At 39.6% G+C, this 19,197-nt stretch overlaps 1 protein-coding gene across 1 annotated transcript in view; it reads left to right on the forward strand.

Moving 5' to 3' along the window:
* The window catches only part of MEI4 (meiotic double-stranded break formation protein 4), a 228,762-nt gene extending 212,600 nt beyond the window's left edge, over positions 1 to 16,162 (forward strand). Inside the window, exon 6 of the mRNA XM_069974676.1 lies at positions 16,093 to 16,162. The gene's annotated coding sequence lies outside the window, so the exon portion shown is untranslated. The remainder of the gene's footprint in view (positions 1 to 16,092) is intronic.
* Positions 16,163 to 19,197: the final 3,035 nt, after the last annotated feature.

Genomic DNA, 19,197 nt, shown 5'->3' on the forward strand with positions numbered 1-19,197 from the left:
TTAAAAAGTAGCACTGCCATAGGAAATGTATCTGGGTTAAAACTTGCAAAAATTGCAGAAAACGTTGCAAAAATTGCGCAAGTATATTCACCTGATACTTTTAAAAAAAGTTGCACAAACAGGTGCAGACTTACGTCTGGTAAGTCTGCACCTGTTTGTGCAACTTTTTGAAAAGTCACAAATGATAAATTGGGCGCTTATCCCGAATAATGGGAACTTATAAGTGAATATAAATTGCATCTAAGAAATATTTATCCATCAAATACTGGTTTATAGAACAATGAGTGAAAAATACAATTATTAACCTAGAAATAGGTGAAAAAGCCCTTGATAAATCCCCCCCCCCCCCATGTGCCTATTTTATTTAGAATTTAAGCCTTTAGGGGAAGGGAAATATTTCCTTTTGTTGCATTAAATTGTTCATTTGTTTTGCATACTTTTCATGTTACTCTTGCATCTGTTGGGGTTATATGATGATTATGATTAGTTCCCATAATTGGCTATGTTCACACAACGCATAGCAACGGACGCTGTTAAACAGCCGGCCGCTGGGCTGCACTCCGGCCGCTGTGCCCACAAATCAATTAGCCATTCACTCCAACGCAATGTGCGGCTGCGCTGCACATTGCGTTGTGTGAACAGCTGATGTTTCCAGCCGGTGTTTGGTGAACAGCGTCCGTAAATAATGTACAAGCACATTATTCTAACGTCCGTTCTAAAGATCGGGCGTTAGAAGAACGATGTCTGAACACAGCGGGCGGCATTGCATTGACTTCAGTGCAATGCCGTCCCTGCAGTAGAGACCGGACGCTTAGGCAATTGCAATCAGCGTCCGTTCTTTACTAACAAATGACGTTGTGTGAACATAGCCATACTTTGATTTGAAATGGAGAAAAAACTTCCGATTTTGCTATTTTAAAAAAAAGTCAGTTTTTGCAGCTATTTAACTGTCTTCAATGCAATTGCATTGAAGTCAATGGGAAGACAGACGTTCCATGCACACAATGCATTGAAAAACGGACGTTTTTGCAGCGGACGTCAAAATAATGAACATGAACGTTATTTTCGGACGTTTTGTATTAGTTGTTCACACACAGTTCTTCTATTGTCACCGTTCTTTCTCCGTTTTTTACTATTAAATTCAATGGATTTTTCAGTTAAGCCACACCCAAAGGGCAATTAGTAACCCCAAACTAGAATAATGTGCAAACACCCGTCGTTGCACTAAGGGGGTGCCAGGCTTTGAAAAATGTCCGTTATTTTAGACTCAAAATAAAGGACGTCAATTTAAACGGAGCTGAAAAAAACGTTGTGTGAACATAACCTGATGATCAAAATTAGCCCATAATTTTACCTGAAAACGTGAAAAGAGAGCCTAAGGGTATAAACCCACACACCGTATACACAGCGTATTTACTGCTGCGATACGCAGCGAATACGCAGCAAAAACGCAACAAATACGCAACAAAAACGCAGCAGATTAGATCTAAATAACTGAACTCAGCATTAAATCTTCACCATCAAACTGCTGCGTATTTGCTGCGTATTTGTTGCGTATTTGTTGCGTATTTGCTGCGTATACGATGTGTGGGTTTGTACCCTAAAGGTACAATAATTAATATGCTCACACATACTTTTATTTTTAAATTATTACTATTTTATATTAAACCCGCGGAATAAACAAAGGCAAGTTGTTATAAACATAACATAGGCACCTTCGAATTTATAAATCAAGCTTTTTAAGTTGAAATTTAAGATCATAGCCCATTTGCATTAGCAAAATCAGTCATGAAATATTCATGTAACTTCTATAATCCACAAAGATTCATTTTTTGATAAAAATAAATCGTTCCATATTTTTTTGTTATATTGGTATTTTGTGTTTTGTTTTTCATACATTACTGCTGTTTATGAGTGGGATTTGTGTATCCTAGTTAGAATGTTATTATAGCTGCATGTCGTCTTCAATCTCCTCATTCCATTTCCTTTCCATTTCTCATAGTCCTTTTTGATTTTAATGCAATGGCATTGTAAGTGAAATTGAAAAAAAAAGTGAAAATGTGTTTAGTATTTTGGAAAAATAAGCAGCTTAAAAAGAAAAAATGCAAATGTGACAGCAAACCCAGAACATGCTACCTAAAAAAAAAATCAAAAACTCCATAAAAGTCAAAAATTCCATAAAAATTTACCCAAATATGTTTTGTAGATAGTAGTTTTTCTATCTTTCTTTATACTTTAAAGTAACATCCATTTATTAATTTTGCTGTTTTTTCATTTAAGTAAGTGTCGGTATTGGTCAATTGTCGGGCCACTTGTTTAGACACTGGAATATGCCTCTGTGCGTGCTCATGTGAAACTGGTCTCACCGCTATTTCAAATTAGTACAAAAGTAGATTATGTGTAATTACAGGGCTGATTCTAGTGATTTTGCTGCCTGAGGCAAAATTTTCAATGACACCCTATTTGTGTTCAGAAAATCTACTGAATATAACAGCATCAGCAAATCTGACCATATTCCTCTATATAATACGCATACAGATACCAGCTAATACCACTATACAAGAAACAAATATTATCACAATTAATGTTACCATTAATTGTACCATAACTGAAAAAAAAAACTACTAAAACAAATTTGTATATCTAGGCCAATATTACCAATATATCCACTATAAGGCTATGTTCACACAATGTCAGTTATGTGCGGCTGCTATTTATTGAATAGCGGCCACACAAGCCTGACAGGTCACACAATGGAGAGTGCGGCTCCAGCATTGTGTTCAATAGGGAATTGGGACATGGATGCGCCCTCATCTCAATTTAATGGAATTAAAGTTTATAATAAACTTACTGACACTGGCCGTTCTGTGAAATACGTAGTGTGAACCTGGCCTAATAAGTAATACAGCCACATCCTGACCACAAATTACCACTGCCTAATGACTGAAAAAAACAATAATACTGCTTCTGAATAATAACCACTGTAAATCCAGTGTAACATTACTAAAACATATTGTAGTGGTAAGCCTTACATACAGTGTGTGCATAGTTGTTGCTGCTCCCTCAAGTCCTTTGTAATATTCTGTCTGAGGCAAGATGCTTATCTCGCCTCATGGCAGATACAACCATGGTTAATTAGATTAAATATAATTATAAATGAAGCCAAAAAAGAGACTAGGAAAGTGATATATTTTTTTTACCAATACAGTTTTTACTAAATATTACACTTTTAAAATTTTCTAAGATTCCTCTAGATCTTCACAATTGTTAATATTTTAATATTTGCTAAAATATAATCTGGGATTAGAAAGGAGCAAACAAGAGTAAAGAAATTATACCAAGTCCTGACAAATTTCTTCAAGGATTTTCAAGTTTTAAAAAAAGATTTTAAATCATTTACACATCAGGCAGTTGTTACAAAAAGTGTGACCATGCACCCCACCCTTGAATTTAGGTGACACAAAGTCAATTTTTGTGAAATCTAGAAGGCTCACAAAGCAATAACTCATTTTATGGGTTCTTAACATGAAAGACTATAGTGTGATTTATTTCTCCGGACAAGCAATCCCTCTCTACTTGGGACTTAGATTTTCATCAATGTGATTTTAGAGAAATGCTGTCTTTACCACTGAACAAAAATATATACTATACGGATATGTGGTATTTACAGAAAGAATACAGAAATCTAAGGGAATACAAAAAATAAATCTAAAAATGACATATAGAGATGATGTATTTTTGAAGGCTTCAGAGTTATCACATTTGGCTTTATTCTTTTTTTTTTTTTTTTTAAGGTATTCTTTATTTTTCCACAATAAAAAAAAAAATGAAAATACATACCGTAATTACATAAAAAGATGACAAATAAGCATAGATTAAACACATACCCTTACAAATGCATATTCAAGCTAGATGCCATCTAGACACATCACTATTAGTATTACCCTCATAACCTTTACCCACCCATCCCAGTAAGGAGGAGGAAGAAGGGAAAAATGTAGGAAAAAAGCCTCAAGCAAGCTAAATCTCAAGCACCAAATTATTTCACATTTTGCAACCTCTCTTTAACCCCTTAATGATGCGGCAAATTTTGGCCTTAAAGCTGGCCTGTAAACATGATTGATAGAGCTAGTCATCGGGATTCTAGGGGGAAAAAATATATATTTTTTTATTTTCCATAGGCCTCAACAGCCTCAACCTTTTTGTTAATATGTAAATGTGGCACAAAAGTTCCCCGACACAGTAAAAACTTAGGCAAGTTCAGCCCATGTCCATGTATTCACCTCCTCTGTACTCTCTTGCATATCCACTTACCCCATATGACTGACATCCACTAGACATGGGCTGCGCTGGGAAACATCCCCTGGACTTTTGAGCCTCATTTACATATTAACAAAAAGGCTTATCTCTCAGAGCTTGAAGGAACTGTACAGATAAAAAAGAAGTTGTCCAGGCAAAAATAACTTGTCCCCTAGCCATAGGATAGGAGACAAGTAAAGGCCCTATTACACAGGCCGATGGTGAGGAGCAAGCAAACGCCAACCTGTCAGATCAGCGCTTGCTTGTTCCTCCTCCCGACGCACCGACAGCGAACGGTTAAGAGTGGGGGAGCTGCAGGGAGGTGGAGGAGGGGCTCCTCGGAAAATCTTTAGCCCATAGGAGATAGTAGCGGTCTGCTGCCACCGCTCCTATTACACGGAGCAACGGCAAGCACGCCGTCGTTATTGTTAAACAAAAATTTCAAAGTGTTGAAAGACAAGGATCAGCAGACATTGGGCATGTCGGCTGATCGTTGCCTTTTAACAGTAGCTATGGCACCAAATGATTATCGGAGCTAGCAGTCAATAATCAGCTGAATACAGCCAATAATCACTCGGTGTAATACGACCCTAAGAGATCGCGGTAGGTCATCTCCTTAAAAATATGGATGTACAAGGATAAAATACTTTATGTTTTTTTATTGCATGGGGCTGTTGACCTTTTCCATTTTTTGAATGTTACTCATGGTGAAAGGCGTGTATTATCCACCCACTTGCTCCCACTGCACAGGGAGCTACTGACTACCGCCCAAAGCAGACGGTGAGCTGGTTCTTGTTCATTTATCTTGTAGCAGGTAGAGTACACTTACTTTTAAATTGAAGTGACCAAATATCAGGGAAATGTCAAATGTGGACGTAACGCTTTGCCAAATTTCTGCTGCCTACGACGTCTAAAAATTAAACCCTTCTAATAAGCAGATGAAAATCTTTCTAAAATCTGCTTTATTTGTTGAAAAGTATTGTCTTTTATTTTAATATTTGCTTTTTTTTTAGCATTATGTAAGATAGTGTTTGATAAGTTATTTTTCTTTCCTTTCCACTGTTTCAAAATGTTCCCAACACCTCCGACAGTTTCAGTTTCCCATGTTAATTTGCTCACTGCATGTTTTCAGCTGACACCTCTCATAAACCCCTACAGTGTTAACTTCCTTGCCATAACACTTTTGAAATCTATAGTACGAATATTCATAAAACTTACTGTAATTTTTCCAGCATGTTAAGAAAGATACATCTGGGTTTGTGTGAAACAGTATTTCGACATACAGTAAATCACACAAAGAGCGATGTTAGTTAAATGGGAAATGGATTAAGCTGGGAATAGGAGAGATGTAGGTAATGCCACTGGGTCCTATTGTAAACACAGCAATGCACTGACGAGAGATAACAAGAACAAATTAATGTGATTCTCTGTTACACTCCTGGGCTATAGAAGGTTACATTTCTATATCGTGGCAATATACTCAGCTCCAGTTAAATGCCTCGAGTAGTTGTACACAAAGGGGCATTATCCAAAACACCAAAAAGATGCTCTGGATCAGCATTTACCAGTGAACCATCAATCTCTTCTTTATTTAGTGACCCATGAAATCACAGACACATCATCGTGACGCACTAGGACAGCATCAATTCAATTCTGGTGCTATTACACCAAGTGATTAACGGCCCTTTTTGGCCTACTATTGGCTGTTACGGACGATTATTACTTAGGGTAGTAGCTCCTGTTAAAAAGCAGCGATCAGCCAACATTGTCTTTCAACTTTTTAAAAAATTTTTAGAACAATGGTCAGCTGGCGGTCACTCCATGTAATAAGATCGGTGGAAGCAGACCGCTATTTGGGCTTCCCAAACAATCTTTAGATCATGCGGGGAGCCCCTCCTGCAGCTTCCCGCAGCAACCCTGCTCTTGCACCCTGCAACCTGCTCGCTGTTACTGCGTGTAATAGCGCCGGCAGCAAGCGGGGAACAAGGAGCAAGCGATCGCTGATCTGACAGGTCCTTTCTCCAGATCGGCCAGTAAAATAGGGGCTTAAGAGTGATAAAGAGGAAATGAAGGAGGGAATAAAACCAATACTACTGGCAGATAACCTCATGAAGGGTGTCTTAAAAAGTTTCGAATTTTTAAATGTTCTACTTATATAAAAAAAAAAAAAAATCTTTAACAATCAGTGCACTTTAATGTTATTATCATATAACTCAATTATATAAGGTGTTATAATACTCATTCTCTGATCAAATCTATAGCTTCTATTATTTTCTAACGGAACAATAAGATCAGTCACTTAGTGAACTTGGAAACTAGTAAAGATAATGAAAGGTGACTACATTGTTCAATGTTAAAAAGCTATTAATATGTTATTCTTCTAAATGACATTGGATTAAAATAACAAAAGTAGATGAAAAGCGTATTATATACTGTAGCGCTAAAATTACCTAACCATATTATGTTAACGAGCTAGCATATTGCTGCTTTATTCAGAAGCAGAACAATATTCTAAGAAATATGTTTTTTTTTTCTTTTGATCCCCCAATGTTTTTTTTTTTTAAATCATCAAATTAAACCTATCATTTAGGTTAAAGAGATCCAGAAGTTTATGCTTTTAATATCACAAAAAGTTACTGTTATCCATTCAGGTTTTAATAAAATGCATATATTTTGGAAGAGATTAAAAATAATGCAAAAAAGATAGAGGAATTTTCAAAAACAACCCATCAAATTGTTATTTGCTGTTTCTTTTCAAAAGACTGATATCTACGGCGGTATAGTAACCCCTTAGCCCAAAATACCGTACTTCCAGTGTCATTGGTAGGTAATTCACACACAATGGCAAGCAAGTATGTCATGTTCATCATAGAACACAGCAATTATACCTGCACAATCACCAGTGGGAGGAATGAGAGAAACAGATCGCTGATCTCAGGGAGACCAGACAAACGATAACACTGTCGGCTGCTAATGAAAGCGCTCAATGCAGTGAAGTCCTAGGTGCATTTCCCCCTGGGAAACATGAATATGCAAAAGAAGAGTCCGTGGAGCCTCATTGAAGAGTCTCGAAAAACATTGACTTATAGGGCCACTTAATATGGTGGTTTTGGTGGTTTCCTTACAGGAGCCACCCCTTGGCTGGGTCTTTCCCAGAATGATATCTGGCTAGTCCTGTGTTTCGAGACTCTTCAATGAGGTTCCCTGGGCTCTTCTTTTGCATATACCAGTGGGAGGAAGGCTGTGATTGATAGTCAATTGTGTTAATGCCCCACAGGTACCCAACAGCTGCATTATGTTGGCTACATTGTGGACCTATTGCTCATTGTGTGTGGTTGTGGCTTTGCCTGCACTCCCTGATTGGGATATATAACTCTAAGATAAGGAGATACAGGAAGCCAGTGGAGGGGAGCAGAAGGCTTCATCCATCTTTTGCTTTCCACTCAACACTTTTAAACCCTTAAAGTGTACCTGTTGTCATAACTTTCAAAATCTAAATCATCAGTAGATATGATATAAATTAAGTTTGCAATAAACATACTTACATACTTACCAGAAATCCAGGTCCAGTTTCCTGATGGAAGCTTTTCTGACTTGTGCTGGATAAAAAAAACAGACTAAACACAGGAATTCTGGCCAGTACAAAGAGTCACGGCTCAATGTGCCCATCAATCACATGACTGCCTTCTCTGTGAGTGCTCAGATGTCCTGGGATACACAGAACTTCCTGTTTTCTAACTGTTTTTTATTTTTTAAGGGGGAAAAAGAGTCAGAAAACAGGAAGAGCCTTGTTTTCCATGATAACTAACAAATGATAATATTAATATTAATAATAATAGACTATGTTTTTAAAAAAAATGTGTAAAAGAAAAAAAAAATAGAAATAATTGATAATGGTTTTGAAATAAGGGTATTATATTTAACCCTTTGAGGATCAAGCCCAAAATGTCCCAGTGGACCATAAGATCTTTAATTTTGCGTATTCGTTTTTTCCCATTCTAAGAGCTCTAGCACTTTCATTTTTTTTTATCTAGGTGTACTTTGGAATGGCGCCTTTCATTCTACCATAACATGTATGATGGAACCCCCAAATTATTATTTATGAAAATATAAATTGCTGAAATTGGAAAAGAAAAAGAAAAGGTCAGTCCGAACACAACCACATGCAGGTTTACACAGATTTTTTTGTAATTAGTTATTAATAAAATGGCCTTATTTTGACTCTTATACCGGTTTTAGTTTTTCACCTACGGGGCTGTATTGGGTGCCATGATCGCTTCTTTTTATTAATACCATATTTGTGAAGATCGGACATTTTGATCACTTTTTATTAAAAAATTTTATATATATAATGTAACAAAAAATCGGAAATCCTGGTGCTTTTTTCACTCACTATTTATAAAATGGGAAAGGGGGGTGATGTTAACTTTTTGGGGGGGAGGGGCTTTGGGGTATTGTAAAAAACATTTTTTTGGAAGGGGACTATTACATGCAGTTATTAGATTGCATACACTGATAACTTCTATGCCATAGGCATAGCATTGATCAGCGCTCTGCTCATTGAGTCTGCCTGTAGCGCTTTGTCACACTGTGAGTGAATAAGGGGGTGCACGCTCCTCCGCTGCTGCCGCTCTCCGCTCAAAGAAGTGACATGTCACTTCTTTAAGTGGAGAGCGGCGGCTGCAGAGGAGCGTGCCCTCTCCCATAAACGGTCTATGGGACACCGAGACAGGCGGAATTCCGCCTGTTTTACTCAGCGTGAACATACCCAAACAGTGTATGGAGGTGTTTACCAGTTAAAAGACCCCACTGCAGGGGGTCCCCTCCTTGTCTACAGTAACTGGCAATATAGCCATAGGACGTAATCACATATATCACATATCCAATTACACCTCTATCCTGGTCATATTAATTTGAGCGTTTAGTGCAATTTAAATTAAAAGTTAAGTTTTATTCAATTCTTTGGTGGCTGGGAAATATAGGGCAGTATTTTTTCCACTTGGGTGGTTAAATTTCTAATTTGTAAAGTCAAGGCAAGGTTCTAGCAATAAAGGAGGATACCACTTTAAGAGCTGTAAAATGCATGGCCTTCAGGAACATTTAATACAAGATCACATATCTTTAAGTGCTAAAAGTCAAACAGAACTGCATGCACCACAGAGCACAGCTCTGACATGCGGAATAGGCCCTATCTCAGCGAAACTGAACCTCACTGTCTTTTAAACATTTCAAGACAAGCTGCATCAGTTATTTTGTCAGCTCCTGTTAATATCCTTCCTGAGGATGGCAGACCCTTAATATTGTCACGTCAATTGTAAATGGGAATCACTGAAAGTACAGAAACCATGGGATCTTCTTCCTTAGTAAGCCTTCCTTGGGCTTAGAAGCGGAAGCTAAGATTGTACACACTTTATTGTTTTTTTTACAACTGTTTGACTATATGCCGTATCTATGATGACTTTTTGTATAAATAATAGGAATTCTTGGCGCTTATACAATGGCGCAGTTGACAGCTTGAAAGAAAGTCAAGTTGAATATGTAAATAACTAAAGTGGGAATATCTAGCTAACATGAGCAAAACATCAAATAATTCAGTTGTATAGCAAAATAACTTCTTGCTTAAGGGTGACAGGTTAAATTTTAGCATTAAAGGGGTTATCCAGCGCTACAAGAACATGGCCACTTTTCTCTCTTGTCTCCAGATTGGGTGGGGTTTCAAACTTATTTTCATTGAAGTAAATGGAGCTTAATTGCAAACCACACCTGAACTGGAGATAAGAGAGGGAGAAAATGGCCATGTTTTTGTAGCGATGTATAACCCCTTTAACTCAGAAGAGTATGTAACCATTTTTATGTCTTCTGCAGGGCTGTATTTTCCGCTAAGCACTGGGGGTCTGGAAGTGCCTAGAGGGAATTATGTTTGGGTGGCACCAACTAAAGGGAAAAAAATAAAGAATATATCATTTCAACCCCCTTTCCTGCCTCCAGATGGATGGGCAAGGGGGCGCATACAAGTTGTGGAGGAGGTCCCCCAACCCGATGATGATTTATCATGATTTAAAAAAATCTATTTGTGTCTTCTGTACAGCAGCCTCAGATCCACTGGATTTCCTAAGAGGCATGCACCTTTAAATAAATCCAGCGTGGGGTATGGGAGCGAGGCTTTATGTAAGACCAGCGTGAAATGCTGACTCTACTACACTCTTTCTACCCGACAGTATAAGCACTGTGGCGATGTGGGCAAAGCCTGGGTACCATGAGCCACATATGGTGGGATTGCACAAAATTAAACTTTTGGGGGGCGGTCGCAGAATTGACCCATAAGATAGCAGGGGTAAATCTTTCTAGCCAACTCTTCACCTATCTACTATCCATGATCCCGGGCACACTCTCACAGTGTAAGAAAGGCATTATTCACTTCCTTCTCCTGGCGGCTAGGACATTAATCCCTAGGGGATGGAAGTCGGAGACCCCACCCTCGGTGTCAGAATGGTTTGCAGAAATTCAGCACCTCCATTGTATGGAGGAGCGGAGGGCAGACCACCTCGGCGCACCCCCTGCTGCCACTGCCATGTGGACGCACTGGGTAGCGTTTATGGATACCCCTCTATACTGCTCTTATGTGTCACCCCAGGTTGGCATGCAGGACTGCTGAGCTACATGTGCGCATCCACTCTCCTCAGGTAGTCTATTCATGGACCTTGCTCTCCCTCCTCTTCCTCCCTCCTCTGGGACTGTGCTGGTCTCTTCTTCTTTCCCTCCTTCCTTAATCAGTCTTTTGTTACCTACCGCTGTGTTTTGGTTCTATAGATTTGGGTGATCGGCTAGCGGAGGGACGACACCGTGTAATGATGGAGACCATTGTTGCTTGGTTTACCAGTGTTCTACATAACTTGCCCCCTGCTGGGTTTTATTTCTCATCATACAGTGTTGTTATTCTCTTGTAACAATCTTATTTATTATCGAACAATGCCGTTCTATGAGTACTGTTTACATGACCTTGATCTTGAACCTACGTTTGTACCCTTTACTGCTGTTCAATAAAATATTTGAATTTAAAAAAAAAATGAAATGCTAGTTGCTCTTGCTCATCAAGTCCCCCTGAGTATTTTGAGCCGTCTTCTGTCTTTCTATCTGCTACCATTAGTGTTACAACTTGCTTCAGATGCGTTTCTGGGTGTCATCAACCTCTTCCTCAGTGGCTGAATAGTGACAAAAAACAAAGGTGTAAAGTTTGGGCCACTAGGTGTCTCCCTCTGCAATCTGCTGCCAGGGAAAATCTACAGTAACAGCTAGACCAGGACACATTACAGGAAGTGAGGGCAAGGCTTATCATGTGCTATGGGCAGGAGTGAGACACTCTCTTTGTATGTGCAAGCTGAGCCAGCATACCTGCTGAACATGATCCACCTTGTTCTTGAAAGGAAGTCCGTGTATGTGTACTACTGGCGAACAACCCAGCTCTGTTTCCAGCCCCTGAAATGAAGAGAATTAGAAATAACTGTGTACCCTTTAGGGGACTTCCAGGGAAGAAATAACAGCAGTGGGAGCACTAAAATCACCTTGTCACCACTATGAAGGGTTAACCTAACAAAACCACATAGGTTTCGAAATGAAAAAACACAGATACTTTTTTGATCTTTTTAAACAACAGCACTTTAACCCCATGCCGCAAAGTGACCTTCCGGGAGTCCAGGGAGTTCCCGCATCATGATGTGCTCCTTAGCTCTATGAACCGAGCTAAGGAGCCGAGCTTGCTTTATAGAGCATGAGGACCGGCTGCTAACCGCAGCCAGATCCTCGCTGTTAATGGCAACGTTTAAGAGTCTGATCAGACACAATGCGGGTGTCCTAATCGGACAGTGAAAGGAGCGCAGTGTGTCTGTGAGGGTCCTGATTGGTTTGTGTGACTACGTGAGTTTTTAGAAAGGGGTAAGGGTGCACAACGGGTGTGGGTTGTTGGTGCTTTTCACGGACGGGTTTGTGACCCCAATGAATAGTAATAGAAAACTCTGTAGCACTCTTTTCATGCAGCAGTGATAAATAATTTATTTACAGCGTGATGGGAACAAAGCCAGGTACATATGCAATAATGAAAATAAAATTTTTTGGTAGAGGCGACCGATGACGTTTCGACCCTACCAGGGTCTTTTTCAACGTCACTGTGGGTAGTGTAGGCAGGAGTGCTCCTGGCGTTCTCCTGTGCGTGTCAAGCGCTGTGTGACACAGCGCTTGACACGCACAGGAGAACGCCAGGAGCACTCCTGCCTACACTACCCACAGCGACGTTGAAAAAGACCCTGGTAGGGTCGAAACGTCATCGGTCGCCTCTACCAAAACAATTTTTTGCTTGCATCATTATTGCATATGTACCTGGCTTTGTTCCCATCACGCTGTAAATAAATTATTTATCACTGCTGCCTGAAAAGAGTGCTACGGAGTTTTCTATTACTACGTGAGTTCTTATACTTACCTCCCTGTGGTCCAACCTTCTCATAGAGTCAGCGTCAGGAAGACACTATGAGAAGATCCCAGATAACAGTGATCAAACCAGTGGATGCAATCTAATAATTGCATCTAATAGTCCACTAGAGGGACTGGTGGCAAAGGCCCTCCCCCAATTAACGTCCCCTTTAAATCACCCCCTTTATTACTTTATAAATAAAACGTAAAAATATAGTAAAAATATTATATATTGTAGTATGCGTAATTTTATGAACTAGTAAAATATAATGATATTATATAGTCCAGTAGATAAACCGAGTTAGCACCAAAGTGCATACGTGGCTGGGAAGACTATCCGGGCTAGGACGATAGAGGTAGAGGATATAGAGGCATAAGGATAGGTAGCTCGGTGGTGCATATAGCTAATGAAGACAAATCCAATACGATCCAAAAGTAAGAAAGAGCTTAGCACTCACCGTTTGCTGCCAACATAGTCCACTTTATTCAGATCAATTCAGCATGAATACAGGGGAGGGAGGTGGAAGCAGGAGCGTCAAGGCGACAGACTGTTTCACTCGCAGTACGCGAGTTTCGTCAGGCCCACGGACGTCACTGCCGGGGGAGGGTCTTGTATAAATACGTAACAACAAAGCAGGTGAGATTAAAAACAATTAAAAACAATGCAAAAAGTTGTTACAGAAAAGAACCAAAATCATTACGCTCATTAAGGCCTAAGGGACCTACAGCATGTAACCTGCTGATCCACATAGATTCTCTCTGGAGTAGGCGCTGTTGGCGATCTCCGCCATTAGCATTACAAAAAACTCTTTCCAATCCTAAAAACTTTAATACCTTGGTGTCTCCACCGTGCATGTCCCGTACATGAGAGATGAGTCTAGGTACCCCTTTGCCAGTTTTCACAGAGTAACAATGTTCCTTGTATCGGATGTTAAGGGCTCTGAGGGGCAGTTTAATGATTTTGTTAGGTATTTGAATGAGAATAATAATGTTAATATGATTTTCACTAGCAAATTTGGGGGACATAAAATTGAGTTCCTCGATGTATTAGTTGATATATCTGATGGGAACCTGATTACCTCCGTATACAGGAAGCCGCAGGCTACTAACTCTATTTTACACTACCATAGCTCCCACCCAAAACAGGTAAAGAATAGCATCCCATATAGCCAATTTCTGAGACTTAAGAGAATTAATAATACCACAGACAAGTTTACACAGCAAGCGTCCGAACTAGCACAGAGACTAGAAGAGAGAGAATATCCATATTCCATTGTAAACAGGGCCATAGAAAAAGTATCTCAAAAAAATCGTTCTCACTTACTACTAAGTAAAAAAAATCCCCACTCTAGACCAAAAAGGTTCGTTTTTTCTTTTCAAAATACCAACATGAATAGATGTATTAATGATAGCATACATAAACATTGGCATTATATTGAAGATGATCCGGATCTCAATAACACAGCAATTCACAAACCTATTGTCACATATCGGAAAAATGTCACCTTAGGTGAAACACTTAAGAGGAAATCAGGTTCCCATGTTAGTACCGCATCACAAAAAAACTGGCTCAGTGTGAACACTATTGTAGGTAACAAGAAATGTGGCCAGTGTGCTTATTGTAATCAAATGTATCCAGTATCCTTTGTTAGGCTCAATGGCAAAGAGTGCTTTATTAACGAGCTGATCACTTGTAAGAGCACCTTTGTTGTGTATTGTATCTTTTGTCCCTGTGGACGTTTTTATGTTGGCAAAACAAAAAGAGCCCTTAACATCCGATACAAGGAACATTGTTACTCTGTGAAAACTGGCAAAGGGGTACCTAGACTCATCTCTCATGTACGGGACATGCACGGTGGAGACACCAAGGTATTAAAGTTTTTAGGATTGGAAAGAGTTTTTTGTAATGCTAATGGCGGAGATCGCCAACAGCGCCTACTCCAGAGAGAATCTATGTGGATCAGCAGGTTACATGCTGTAGGTCCCTTAGGCCTTAATGAGCGTAATGATTTTGGTTCTTTTCTGTAACAACTTTTTGCATTGTTTTTAATTGTTTTTAATCTCACCTGCTTTGTTGTTACGTATTTATACAAGACCCTCCCCCGGCAGTGACGTCCGTGGGCCTGACGAAACTCGCGTACTGCGAGTGAAACAGTCTGTCGCCTTGACGCTCCTGCTTCCACCTCCCTCCCCTGTATTCATGCTGAATTGATCTGAATAAAGTGGACTATGTTGGCAGCAAACGGTGAGTGCTAAGCTCTTTCTTACTTTTGGATCATAATGATATTATAACCGCACGGTGAATGGCATAAAAGAAGAGAGGGGGAAAAAACACCATTATACATCAGATAAAAATTAACAAAAATCAACCAAAAATTCTCATCTACCAAAATATGTTACTTATAATAACTAGCAGGTGGAAATCTGCTTGCATAAATCCCTCAATGTTAAGTATAGGGCACCTCTGTTCTCTCTCCACCTGTTTTCCGCAGTGTGAACGGGCACTTAGAAGGCAAGAAAGGAAAATGCAAAAATGAAACATGGCCTGGTCATTAAAGGGGGAAAAAATGGTACCAGAAAGTTATCTGGTGGTGTATTCTTTCCAGTCTGACACAGTTCTCTTTGCTGCCACCTCTGGCCATACCAGGAACTGTCCAGCGCAGGAGAAGATCTGCCACTGCTCAGGACAGTTCCTGACACGGACAGAGCACTCTGTCAGACTGGAAAGAATAAACCACTGCCAGCAGAACATAAGACTGGGGATTTTTACATAAAATAAATTTACAATTCTGTATAAATATCTGGTGTCTGTTGGTTTGGGGGAAGAATGCTGGAGTTACCCTTTAAGGCCAAAACAGGCTGCAGAAACTCTATAGCTTCCCAGTAGGTTGTGTACTGTAAAAATTTCCAAAAACAATATTCCGATGCTGTATATTTATAGAAAAGTGATGGAATTAACCCCTGTACATGAGATATTTTAAGTCAAGCTTTCAGATAGCTCAGCAACCTCAATTCCTAATCAAATGAATGTAAGTAAAGGTGTTGAACTCCTGCAACTGAAATGTATCTTTAATTAAAATATGTCCATGCAAACATTGGCAATTTATGGTTTTTGGCCACTAATATGCTGTCAACTTGAAGTGGCTTTGAAGTGTTTTTCAATAGCTCAAAACCATCTTCTGTGATCTGATTTAATTAAAGATGCCAACTTTGCTCATCCTTTGTTCCCCCGAAGCACAAGAGAGATAACCTGATGTTGTCCACAGGGAACACTAAATGCCAGACTGACAAAGCTTCTCCTTTTTCGTTTTTTCTTTTGTGACATTCAAGATTTGCTGTCTCATCACTTGTACGTGACAAGGAACAGAATCTGCGGAGCAACTCACCAACTTAGCACCATGTCAGCACTATTCCTTCAACAATGCAAATGTTAAAAACCACTGTTCAAAACAGCTTGGCATATGATTCAGTGAGAAGGCCGCTTCCAGACGAGCTGTCAAAAAAATGATGTTCCTGATTATTACATCTCAATGTGATATGTTGCATTGCTGAATATGTGACCACTGAAATCTTTAGTATATATTACATACATGCGGTCTAGGTTTTGGATTATGTTGTGTAATATGAATGAAATTATGAGGACATATTTCAAAACATTCCCTATTAAACATGTTTTTAAAGGGGTTTTAATCATGGCTACTTTCTTCCAAAGACAGCACGACTCTTGTCTCCAGTTTGGGTGTAGGTTTTGCAACTCAGTTCCATTGAAGTAAATAGAGCTTAAAGTGTCACTGTTGTTATAACTTTCCAAATCTAAATCAGCAAGGAATGTAATATTAAGCAAGTCTGCAATTTACATTCATTATTATTCATTTTTTCATATTGTTCATTTTAAAAACTGCACATATGCTGAATCATTAAGGCACCTGTGCAGTGTTCACACAAGTGATGAATAGGAGAAATCCTGCCTGGGGTATTCCTAATAGTGAGGAGGGACAGTGCAGTCAATTTAACACAGGGCTGCAAGATTAAAAGTTGTTTTCTAAGACAATAACTGCATCACCTGCTGAACAGACTCCAGGACAGCTATCCGAAGGTACAAGTGGTTTGGGGGGAGGGGGCAGATTGTGGGTACAGAGTCACTTTAATTGCAAACGACCCCAGCTGTTAACTGGGGAACTTTATTAACACTAAAGTAATGTCCAAAGATGACACTTATGTTCTAATAAGTGTCACTAGTTTGGTACAAAATTAACACTATGGCTACCTTCACACAATGGGGCACATTTATGAAGTCCAGTGTTTTTTATGCCGGGCTTACAAATGTCCCCGGAGCTCAAGGGATTTATGTAGAGGCACATTGCCTCTACATAAATCCCGATCGCACAGAGCCCGTCCATGCGAATAATCTGAAACCTTTACTTAAACCCTATGGACAAGGCACTACCTTTTTAATTCAAATATCAGAAGGTGCTCTACCCAATATGGCATGGAAGCATATACAACACAAACAAGAAAAAGAATGCCATAAACTAGAAAGGGTGGCACATCTAGAATAAACAGACTATATCCAAAAAATTCCGTATAAATAATATAGAAATCTTTATTGATAAATAGAACAACAGGTGCCAACAGGTGTTTGGCAGTTGCCAACGCAGATATCAGGGACTCTTCTCCGGATTGCACACAAACTGTAACACGCTCACATACGCCGGCACACACTGCCTTGCCCCATGATAGACCCTAACAGGGGATTCATGTCCACGTGTACAAACTTGACAGGTGGGACATCCTCCTGAGGGTCGCCCTGAGGGGACACAGTGAGTACAGAATGTGGCAACGCTTCATTGTCTGGTCACATCACCTAATGGCATACATAACTAGCCTCTAAATAGAATGTGACTTTTTGTGACTTTACCTTTGTACCCTGACCCATACTGACCTACCCGCACCCTACGGCCCCTGATGACGTAACGTACTGTGTTACTGAAACGCGTTGGTCAATATTGGTATAAGGGACATGATGGTCGAATGATCTCCTGACCTCTACTGATGAATTATGGTTTTGGTTGAATAGGAGCAATTTCTCATTTTTCTCGTGAATTGTCACGTTTTTTTTTTGAGTAGTCAGCATACCCTGGAGGTGTTTGAATTGTGGAATCGAGATCTGTGATTGTCACATAGATGATTCCTAGACACGACAAGACGAACTGACATATTACTCATGCTATTTTGATATCGGAGAATCACTTACTGTAATTTTATTACTTTTTAATGCATATCTAATAAATTGTATATTTTATCTACAAGCGCATCCTTTTCTTTCTGTTAGGTTTCAAATGAGTAAAGTTCTTAGGCTGAATTTAACGTTCTGTGAAGTTGTCTGTGCGCATGGATCAGTGGTCGCAGACAATTTTATAGCCCATTACTTTGTATTGGGCTATTCTCATGCTCAGTGTTTTCACGGATCTCCAATCCGTTCCGTTTAAAAAGAGGACATGTCATTACTTGGAACGGAAGCACAGAACAGATTTCCCATGGAAATCAATGAGATCCGTGTTTTTCACAGATGTACATGGATGTGATGTTTTCAATGTAATTTAAAATCCTTTAAACAGATCCGAATGCAAAACGGAAGCAAAATGGATGACAACATTGTCGGTTTTGCACGGATCACAGAGGCAGCTAGCAGACCACAAACGGACCAAGAAAAACACTGAATGTTTGTGTTTTTCTTGTCCCTAATTGTGGTCTGCTAGCTACCTCCGTGATCTGTGAAAAACCGTCCATGTTGTCATTTGTTTTGCTTTCATTTTGCATCTGTGTCTTTCACGGATGTGTTTAAAGCATTTTAAATTTTATGAACACAAATGTCACATCCCTGTATGTCCGTGAAAAACACAGATCTCATTAATTTCCATGGGAAATCCGTTCTGTGCTTCCGTTCCAAGTTATGACGTCCTTTTTAAGCGGAACAGATTGGAGGTCCGTGAAAACACTAAACATGTGAATAGCCCAATACCAAGTAATGGGCTATAAAATTGTCTGTTCGTGAGGACAACTTAACAAAACATGTGAATGCATCTTTAGGACCTTGGGAAAGAACAGCTCCCACCCCTACTTAAGAGTCATTACCTCGATTATGAACGGACTGCTGAAGTTGGGCTGCATCAATACTGGGGCTTCCACAAAGCACCTGTTAAGTTGTCCGTCTTTTTTCTCGACAAGAAAGAAGAAGAATTTGACGGATACATATGACCTTTTTGAAGACTCTCCTGAATATACTCCCGCATACTCGTACGCTTGGACCCAGAAATGTTAAAGATTCTTCCCTTTGAATATTTAGATCCCAGAACACCATAAGAGTACGTGTACACTATGAAAACCCGTTGCGGATTCCGCAGCTCGCACCTGCTTGCAGACTCTGGCGGCGGC

The sequence above is a fragment of the Dendropsophus ebraccatus genome, chromosome 6 (assembly GCF_027789765.1).
Source record: "Dendropsophus ebraccatus isolate aDenEbr1 chromosome 6, aDenEbr1.pat, whole genome shotgun sequence".
Lineage (NCBI taxonomy): Eukaryota > Metazoa > Chordata > Amphibia > Anura > Hylidae > Dendropsophus > Dendropsophus ebraccatus.